Genomic DNA, 9,255 nt, shown 5'->3' on the forward strand with positions numbered 1-9,255 from the left:
AGATGCTGGAGTGTAGGTGTGGACAAATTCTCCCTGTGATAGCCCTATGTGAGATAGCCCTGCGTGGAGCACAGACTGGGACATATGGCAAAGCCTGTGAGCAATGCCTACTGGGACTTAGGACTGAAGAGTTGAAACACTCTAATGAAGATGGCGGTGCCCAAAAGAGTTCCATAGTAAAATGGAAATTGCTTATATAGGGTCTTATTTTGGGGAGAATGCAAGGAGGACATAGATACCAGCAGGGAGCCTTTTCCCCGCTAAGACTGACTCTGGACCTGTGTGAGGAGTTGATGGATTCTATTGTCACTTGGTCAGTGCCCTATAAACAGCTCTCCTCTGACAGACAAAGAGCTACTTGGTTTGTAGATGGCAGTTCCAAGGTAAATGGACAACATTCTGATTGGAAGGTCACCAATCTGATTGAAGGAGGTAAAAAGAGATCAGCCTGGTGTGCTGAATTCCATGCTGTTTTCCTAGCAGTGATGGAAGAGTTGAACAGTGGTAAAAGCCCCTATGTTTGGGTTTTTAATGACTCATGGGCAGCGGCCAATGCCCAGTCCATTTGGTCAGGTGGGAGGTTAATGGAAACCTGACCTGTTAAAGGGATGTCCATAAGGGGCGCAACCCTAAGGAAATCAGAGGAGTGCATTAAATTAGGACATGTCTATGCCCATCAGAACTCCCTTCCAGGTTTGGAAGGTGACTGCAATTAACAAGCAGACATTCCCACATGCTCTCTCTTTTTCTTTTCTTTAATATATTTATTTATGGCTGCATTGGGTCTTTGTTGTTGTGCTTGGACTTTCTCTCGTTGCGACGAGCAGGGTTTACCCTTCGTTGCAGTGCACGGGCTTCTCATTGCGGTGGCTTCTCTTGGTGCAGAACACAGACTCGAGGCACGTGGGCTTCAGTAGTTGTGGCACGCAGGTTCTAGAGCACAGGCTCAGTAGTTGTGGCACACAGGCTTAGTTGCTGTGCAGCATGAGGGATCTTCCCAGACCAGGGCTCGAACACATATCCCCTGCATTGGCGGGTGGATTCTTAACCACTGCTCCACCAGGGAAGTCCCCCCACATGCTCTCTTGAGATGGCCCCTTGGGTCCAGAAATGAGGGGACATGGGGGTACTGCAGCAATGCAGAGATGGGCTGAATCTAGACATGTTCCTTTTGCACCTGTTCAATAACAAAAATTCAAACAAGTAAATTTTAAAGATCTAATTGGCTTTATAAAATGATTCATGAATTGGGCAGCATCTCATCTAGCAATAGAAAGGAGCTCCATCAACCTGCAGGAAACAAAATGTCTTTAAAGGTAGAGAGGGAGCAGAGAAAAGGAAATTATCAGCAACGCAAGCATTGTTTTAGGCAAGGTCATCCTTCTAAGTGGGAATGGAAGGGGTTTATCAGCAGATTTCTTCCTTGTGCTGCCCAGGAAATTCCAGGTTTGCTGGTTAAAGGTTGCATTCCTGGGGAAGATTGAAACTGTAATTAGTTATGTATTGAGTCTTGGTTTGCTGACATGGGAACCTAACAAATGTTACTCCATTTGGGGACCACTGTCTCCTTTTTATCACACTCTCTAAGGTACAAAATGTCATTAAGAACTGTACTGTCTTCCAGCAAAAGAGACAGAGACTGCAGGTGGTTAGAGACTGCAGATTCCCTGGTGGGAAGGCCCTGAACATAGCTGTCAAATCAGACTGATTCTCCTAGCCCTGGGGGCTGCAGATGGATCCTGACAGGAATAGACACTGACTCTGGAATGGGCTTTGCTTACTTGGTGGTAGATGCAAATGCTTAGAGCATGACGAAAGAACTGGAAGAGAAGATATTATACCAATATGGATGGCTAACCATCATTTCTTCAGACCAAGGAACTCACTCTAGAGCCTATAATGTCCAACAACGGGCAGAGAGATGTCCTCCTTGGAGTACTAGTTTGATAGAGAATTGGAACTGACAGTTAAAGCACTGGTTGTCTAAAACAGAGTGGGGGTGGGGATAAAGGCATGAAAAGCTGGCTTACATGCCTTCACAAGTGTGTATTCATATCCAACACAAAAACGAGTGGGGCTAAAAGAGTGTCCCTACTGGATAGATTTCTCCATTTTTTTGGTGGACCTGTTACATAACTGAACTTGAGTCTGCTCACCCGCTACACAGCAAAGCCAGTCTACTGGTTATGGTGAAGGAATATTGCAGGGCACCAAACAAGGAGAATGGGCAGCTCATGCTCAAAAGACCTGAGCTCCCCAGTGGCTTTCAGGGAAGGGTTTTTAAAGGTAACACTTGGCGTGAGGGGTGCAGCTCCTGCACTTTCTTCTGATTGGTTGGTGGTGAGGTAACAGGGTGATGTTTCTGGAATCTTAATCATCAACCCTCTGGTTGCAGTCAGTCTGGGATCTACGTGCCTGTAGTCAGCATGTAGTTAGCATCCTCCACCTGAGTAAGAGTCTTAGTTTCTGCAGAACAAATCAAAAACATGTGTCAGATCATTATGTATGTTCCTTGAGGAGGAACTAGGACTCTGTTTTATCACTGAACTATTGTTTAAGCTATCGTTACTTTTCTTGCTTGACTACTTTTCCTTTGTAGCTGCATTCCCTCACTTCCCTAATTAGCTTGAGTCTGCTCTTTGAAGCTCAGGGAAATCTTAGGAGACAAAAGCTTTCTTTCTACAAACAAGAAATGAGGGACTCAGAGGGGCTTTTGTACTTGGGAAGGTCCCCCAGGATCCTGCCTGGTTTCAGATCTGGGCAAGGGAGGTTAGGGAAGGTGCTGTTATTCTCTCTTCCTTGCATCACTTCAACTTTTTTTTCTTTCCTCCCCTTTTGATACAGTGGTTATAAGACCAGGGCTGCAACTACAAAGGCAGGAAATGGGGGTGATTCCTAAGCAAGAAACTCTGACTGTGTTTTTAACCTTTATGTTGGAATTCCTAAGGGCCTGATGGGGCAGGACATACCTTCACCCCATCTGACAAAATTGGGGCTAACAATAAATACAGCTATATTGCCTGGTGGTAAAGATAGCCCACCAGTTCTGTGCCTGTGTAACCTTACGTTTTATGAATAGAAGTGGATTGAAGGGGAGGCATTTGCTACACCAGTGCTGCTGCCTGCAATCTAGACCAGCACAGTGGCCAAACTTAATGTCTCTTCCAAAGGTGGCAACGTTTGGGTATAAAAGGAGAGAAGGAAAAATAGTAGTTCCGGGTAAAGGAATGAATAAATGGGTTATGTAACAAGGGAAATCTAATATTACATTAACACCTCCAAAGGGGCTCAGAGCAAGAGATGATGTTGTCTCTTAGCTCAATTATACCAAAGGCCTGAAAGGGTGAAGCCACGTGTTGCTGACTCCACTTCTGCTTTTGGAGCCTCACAATGTTAAATGGAAGCCTGAGAACCTGAGTGGCCTCACCCTGACAGGCTTTTTCATACCATAGGACAATGGACTGGATTGTTACCAGTAGCTGATAGTTATTAATAGGGATTCTAGTAATATACCAGTACTTCTGACTTTTCTGGTTGTTTTACTATAAGAGAGCCATATTGGAAGACCAGCAGTTGGACTGCGATATTATGATTTACAATAAGAAATATATATTTGGTCATGGCCCCTGGCACAGAGCTTCTAAAACTCTTGGAATTCAGTGATGTGAGTGGCAGAGGTATCTTTTGTTATGTTAATGAGGTGACTTTTGGAAAGCACCTAAGGATGGGGGCTGGTTGCCAGTAGAGTGGACCAAATGATTACAGGGTTGGAATTTTCAGCCACACCGAGAGGGGAGAGGGGCTGGCGATTGAGTTCAATCACCACTGGCCAATGATTTAATCTACATGCCCATGTAATGAAGTCTCTACAAAAATTCAAAAGGACAGAATTTGGAGAGCATCCGGGTTGGTGAACACGTGGAGATTTGGGTAGACTGATGCACTCAGAGAGGTCGAACACTGTACCCTTTCCCCAAACCTTGCCCTCTCTTCCATCTGGCTGTTGCTGAGTTACATCCTTTTATATTAAACCAGTAATCCAATGAGTGAAATGTTTCTCTGAATTCTGTGAGCCACTCTAGCAAAATTAAGCAAACCTCAGGAGGGGGGATGGTGGGACCGTCTAATCTACAGCCAGCTGGTCAGACGCACAGGTGATAGCCTGGATTTGCAATCAGTGTCTGAAGTGATGGCGAGGAGCAGACTTGTAGGACTGAGCCCTTCACCTTGTGGAATCTGATGCTCTCTCTGGGTAGTGTCAGAATTGAGTTAAATTGCAGGACACCCAGCTGGTTCCGAGAATTGCTTGGTGATATGGAAAACCACACACACACACACACACACACACGCACGCACGCACGCACGCACACCATTCAAACTGGGGTGCTCAGAACCATCAAAGCTATACTTAAAAAATAATTAAACAAGGGTGCGCCTGCCCCCCCCCATGGATGCCACAACTGTCGGACTTTGGGGGCCCAGCCTAGGGCAGTGCTGCAGGGCCGCTGATCCCTAGTGCTCTTATTGACTGTATGTATGGACCACCCACCCTCCAGCCCGGGGCTGCTCAGGCCTGGTTGCCTTCATGGAGGAATCCTCCCCAGGAGGGCAGGGGTGGGTGCTGGAACCTTAATTCCTCAGCCTCCTGGGATTCGGCCAGCCAATGCTCTCTGTCTCAAATACTGTGCTGTGAGTTGTTTCAATAAAGAGCCCCCAGGGCCGAAAAAAATAATTAAACAACACATTTAATATTCTCTTCAAATCAGTGTGAGGGAGGATATTTTTACAGCCTTTCACCAGAATGATCTGTGCTTGCCTCAGTAACAGAGGCATGGACACAGGCCCCACAGCTTAATTTCTGCATCCGGTGGTTTTTTTTCTTCTTCTCCTACTATTTATTTTGATTGAACAAGAAAATCCTAATTCAAAACTATAGGTCAATAGAATGGCTGCATGTGTTGACAGCTGTGCATGATAATTCTAGATTTCCAGATAAAACATGAACACCTAAAGTCATGAAAAAGTTTCTCAGATGACTTTATTTTTACTTTATTTTTTATTTATTTATTTTGGCTGTGCCGGGTCTTAGTTGTGGCACGTGGGAGCTAGTTCCCCAACCAGGGATTGAACCTGGGCCCCCTGCATTGGGAGTGTGGAGTCTTACTCACTGTACCACCAGGGAAGTCTCTCTCAGATGACTTTTAGAGTTTCATCAGGTGCTAAGTTGATGAACATTCCAAAGAGGGGAGCTTGAGTGTTGGGATTTAGGAAGAGTAGCACTGGATTCCTAGCTCTGTCTTTGATTGCATTCCCTCAGACTCTGTGCTCTGCTACAGCGTTAAGATGTAGTTTTGAATCATGTCTACCACGGTATTATTTGTTATTTGTTTTTCTCTGATGAGTAAAGAACATCTTGAAGTCGGGCAAACACAAAAGTTCGTAACACAATTTGGTCTTAAGAAATCCCAGTGGCTTTTCCTTCACCTTGAAAATTGTGATATTTTGGCCTTAGACAGGTTTAAGCTATTTAAGATACTAAATAATATATTGCTGAAATGTGAAACTTGAACAAACCACTTGAAATTTTAAAACTGGGTTTATGTTCATCATCAGAGTCTGATAAAAATTCTCTGTCTCACTAGCCGTTTAAAGATCGCATGGAATTACAATGGAATGCTACTGTACAATAAAAAGGAATGAAATATTGGTACCCACAACAATATGGCTGAACCTCAAAATCATTATCCTGAGAGAAAGAAGCCTAACAAAAAGTAGCAAATCCTGTATGATTCCATTTACAGAAAATCTTTTAAAAATTCAAAACTAACATATAAGGACGAAAAGAAAATCAGTGGTTGCCTGAGATTAAAAAGAGGCATAAAGTTGGGAAAACTGGATCTCTACATGCAAAAGAGTAGCAAGGGCAATCCAGCATCCTTGGCAATGTACCGTCCCACTCGGGCAGTATAGCTGAAGGGTTCGTTGTTAGGGCTCATATCGGGGCTACAGCATCAGCTTCCTCATTGCCAAGGGTGTTGGCGCCCTCTGAGCCGGGACATGGAGGACAGTGAGGACTGACTCAGGCTCTTGCAGGCACACCCAAATGTCTTTCCACATATCCTGACCCCACAAGTGCTTATTTATGATCATCCGCCCCTCAGCTTCCCATTTTCTAAGCTATAAGGTTAATCCCTTTAGAACAGCCCAAATGTAAGTGCAAAGTGTTAACGGCCAGAGTTCATGACTGATCACCAGGCAAACCTCTCAGCCCACTGGTGCACCCCAGCCAGACCCATCTGTATACCAGGCATCAGCAGGCATCTCCCCCACTCCCTCCTTACAGGCCACAGGGGCAGGATTAGGGGCAGGAGAATTTGGAGGACAGGGTGTCCCTCTGCTGCGGACGGGCGAGCCCTTTTGTCAACGTGAGAGTTAGCGCCAGGCAGAGGTGGGTCGGTGACACATGTTGTCAACCTTCCACGTCAATAGGAAGGGAGATTCTTACCATGATTGCTGTTCCTTCATGAGAGACTCCACTTGGACGAGTGCTGTGTGCACTGCTAGGAGCTCGTGCTATATGCAGGTTTATTGGGTTTCTACACCCTTCTAGAACTGGGACCAAAATCCTAGGGGTACTCCTTCCTGTTGTCTCTGAGGCTGTGCCAAACTCATACCTCCCAGAGTCACAGACGCATCTAACTCCAATGGTAGTCCTGCTTGGGGGATGCCTAAAGCTTCAATCTGCTTCACTAGTGTCTTGCCTTCTCAAAGGCGGCTTGTTGCTCTGATCCCCTGTACCACACGTGCCCTTCCTTTATCAGGCAGTATAAGGGACGGAGGCACTGTGCAGGGTGAGGAATACAAGTCCTCCAAACCCCAAATCCTACAGACACTTGTGCTTCCTTCCCATTCTTAGAGGTTGGATAGACTTGCACCTCATCCATCACAGCTTCTGGGACAGTGTGCCCCTTCCCCCAACAAAGAAGTCCCCAAAACTTTACGGCAGTGCCTGGGCCTTAAATTCTCTGTGGGATCACCATCCATCCTCTCCCTCACACATGTTCCAGCCAAGTCTGCAGAGTGTCCTGAGCAGAGGCAAGTCTTCCTATGTTAATATTCTATCATCAGTGTAGTGGGCCCGTGTTACTAACGTGGGGAAGGAGAACAGGAACAGGTCTCGGGCTACCATCCCGTGACATACGGCAGGGCTGTGCAGGTAGCCTTGGGGAGCACTAGAAAGGTTCACTGTTGCCCCTCCCACGTGAAGGCAAATTGATCTTGAGATTCAGTGGCCAAGGGTCTACTGGACCTCTTGTGCGAAGGCCTTTTATATGCCTTTATGTGCTCTGTGGGTTCCTGTTACTTGCAGCCAAAAGCAATCTTCTGTGGAGACATTAACCTCACTGCTGGTTCTGTAAGCTTCTTGGAAATTATGTGACTTGCACATGCTTTTGCTATCAAAGCAACTTTGACTTATGCCACTGGAGTTTTTCTGTCTTCTCTGTCTTCAGTGATGAAATTAATTGATTTTAGATGGGAAAGTGATATGTTGCAGTCATTCTAAGAAACCTCTGTTGCTTTGTGTGAGAGGTCATTATACTTTGTTTGAAAATGACACAAAAGCTTTGATAGTTTCATGGTACGATTTGACAAAGTTTCATAATGGACAACAGCCTAGGAACAAACAGATATCTGACCCAATAAAATCCAATTTTCAGCTGGTATATTTTCTAGATAGATTTTAATTTTTTAGCTCATAATCACTCATCCCAGCCTTCATGCATCCTTATACTCAATGTGCACTAGAAACTTGTTCAGTACTGATTTTGATGACATTATTCTAAGTTGCAGCAATTATGTTTTATTGATTTAATCACAACTTTTATGCTTCAATGAATAATTTTTGAGCCATTGATCTTTTTTTTTTTTGACTTGGAGATATAATACAATTAGATAGCAATCATGAAAAATTGCAAGTATATGCAGGGAAGCAATAAATCATGAAGGAAAATTATGTAAAAATAGCACCCATTGCCTGCATGTTAGACAAGAGCCCCCTGCAGTCCTTGGAGCCCAGGGACAAGCTTTAGGAACACGATTATTAAGGGTATAACAGGATTTCTGTGAAAGTCACCAGGTTCAGATGTGTGAGATACGTGGGTTTAAAACTGTTTCTTGCTTTTTTTCCCTCTAAAACATAGCACTTAGGAGACCATTGGAGACTGCCAGAGGTTCTTGGGGCACCTTTGGAGAAATAATACTCTAAAGCCCAATCCTCGTAAAGTCTAAATGGAGCCCGGCTTGGGGCAATTTCATCATAGTTGGTCCTTCTGAGTTCCCAAAGCTTCCAAATCCTAAAGGGTTTTGGACCCTGTGATGGATGGGGGAGATAGTTTGGGGACAGAAGGGGATACAGTTGACCATGTCACCTCAAGTCACATGGTTAACTGCCTTCCCTTCTGCTTTTCTAACTAAAATGTCCACGTGGCCCAGGCACCTCGGTTGTGGCAGCAGTGGGATCTCTCCAGGGCAGGGAATGGCCTGCTGTGTGTTGACTCCCAGGTCAGCACCAGGTACCACTCTGAGCCTTATGCTGAGATGGGTGGCATAATAATAAGAATGACCTTATTGGGGGCAGCACATCTCTGATAGAGGACTTCAAAGTGCTCTCCAATCACTAACCATAGGCAGACAATGTTCCATTCAATACATCCCAGGGTTTTTTTTTTTTTTTTTTTTTTTTTTTTTTTCCTGTGGTACGCGGGCCTCTCACTGTTTTGTGGCCTCTCCCGCTGCGGAGCACAGGCTCCGGACGCGCAGGCTCAGCAGCCATGGCCCACGGGCCCAGCCGCTCCGCGGCATGTGGGATCTTCCCGGACCGGGGCACGAGCCCGCGTCCCCTGCATCGGCAGGCGGACTTGCAACTACTGCGCCACCAGGGAAGCCCTATCCCAGGGTTTTTAAGAAACATCTGTGTATTGGTTCACAAGCTGAAGCGTTCAGAAGTTACACTGCGAGTAATGGGAAGCCACTGAAGATGGATGAGGATGAGAGCCTGGTTCAGAACTGTATTTTAGGAAGACCATCGATGGTTAGTGGATGAAGGGAGACTGGAGCCTGAGGCTATTGTCCATCTATTTCTAGGTAGAAATTCCAAGTCAAGTCCTCAGGAGAGGCATGTCAGTGATCCTGTCCTGGGATTTCCAGTTGGAGCCTTGACAAGACCAATGGCCCTTCCCGGGCTAGGTGCTTTAT

This window comes from Leucopleurus acutus (assembly GCF_964270905.1).
Source record: "Leucopleurus acutus genome assembly, chromosome: 16".
Taxonomy (NCBI): Eukaryota; Metazoa; Chordata; class Mammalia; order Artiodactyla; family Delphinidae; genus Leucopleurus; species Leucopleurus acutus.